The sequence below is a fragment of the Equus caballus genome, chromosome 12 (genome assembly GCF_041296265.1).
Source record: "Equus caballus isolate H_3958 breed thoroughbred chromosome 12, TB-T2T, whole genome shotgun sequence".
In the NCBI taxonomy this organism is placed as follows: Eukaryota; Metazoa; Chordata; class Mammalia; order Perissodactyla; family Equidae; genus Equus; species Equus caballus.
Genome location: NC_091695.1, coordinates 38,435,541 through 38,437,238, shown reverse-complemented (window position 1 = coordinate 38,437,238; position 1,698 = coordinate 38,435,541).

Genomic DNA, 1,698 nt, shown 5'->3' with positions numbered 1-1,698 from the left:
GACCGGCCACACAAGGCTGGATGTCCTACGGCCGGCACAGTGCCTGACACACAGGGCCCAATCCTCCCTTCTCCTCCGTTCATGTCTCCCTCCTGCAGAGGTGCCCGGGCCTGGCTCTCTCTCATCCTCGTCTGCGGCTCCTCATCTGGCACTGGGCCTACCACGCAGTGCTGGTGCAGACAACCTCGGCTTAGGAATCAACGAAATAGTGAAAGAACGAACAGCAAATTCCTCAAGGACAAACAAGATACGTTCTTCTCTGGTCCCCAGCATCGAGTGAAGACCATTACAGTGCATCTTTCACAAATTAGATTTCTGAGCATCATTTTTCCTGTTTGGACCCAGCCGACTGCCTAGTTCTACTTGTGCTGCAAACACAGCATCTAGTACATCTGCTAAAACCTTCTCACCTCTGCAGGACCCTGCTGAGGGGGTGGCAGCCAAGAGAAAGAGGGAGGCAAGGGTCCTGCTCACAAGGGGCCTGGCATCAGAGCCTCTGCAGGAACTGGCACTGGCTTGTCAGCAAAAGCGTGGGAGTCAGCGGGTGTGACGGAGGTTGGGCACCTCACCTTGGGACCCTGGACTGGGGTTTACCAGGCCTTCCTGACCAGCTACATCCAGCTCAGAGCCAGCCTCTGACTTGGAGGGAAAGGACAGTGACAGGAAGACCTGGAAAGAGTCCAACCTCATCTCTGCTGCTCCAGGGAAGGATGAAACCCTCGATGCAGGGCAGACTTTGAGCCCTGCCCTCTGGCCCCCCTCCAGATCACAGGAAGCCTCTCAGAACTCAGGACCACCACCTGCAGAGCCAGGCTGCTCCTGTCCTGCTTGGAGGGCTCAGGTGGTTAAGGCTGGAGCTGCTGAGGCTGTTGCCCTCTGAAACTTAGGGTCCTGGTGGTCTTCTAGGGAACCAGAGGGTCTCTGCCAAGTCCAGTGCACAGCAGCCCTCCTCGGACCAAGAGGAGACCCAGGAGGAGAGGACAGCGGCAGGAGGAATGACGATGGCTTCCCTGTTTTGAGGGAGTAGAGCATACGGTGTAAGTGCACAGGCCCTGGCGGCCCTCGGCCTGGCTTCCAATTCTAGTTCCACCCCTTCCCATCTGACTTCGAGCAAGAAGCTTCTTCTCCCCAAGCCCCACTTTCCTCATCTGTAAAAGGGGAATGATAATTGTACCTTCCTCGTACCATTGCTGTGAGGATTGAACGAGATAACCCATGCTCTTAGCAGTGTTGGGCACACATAAGCAAACAGTCCCGTTAGCAACAATTACTACTGAGTGTTGCTAGGGGCCCAGGTACTGTGTGAAGGGCTTTACACACGACTCCATTTAGTCCTCACACTCACATACGAGTTGAAGTTCTTCTTCTTCTCCTTTTTGCTGAGGAAGATTCACCCTGAGCTAACACCTGTGCCAATCTTCCTCTATTTTGTATGTGGGTTGCTGCCACAACGTGGCTGCCGAGTGGCATAGCTCCACACCTGGGAACCAAACCAGGGCCGCTGAAGTGGAGCACGCCAGGCTCTTTTTCCTTCCCTTTTTCCACATGAGACACAGAAGTGTGGAGAGGTTAATAACGTGCCCAAGGTCACGCAGCTGACCCATGGTAAAGCCAGGATTCTAACTTAGTTCTGATTCCGGAACAGCTGCCCTGAACCGCTCTGCTCTGCTTGGCTTCCCCTCAACAGGTGTCCTAGGA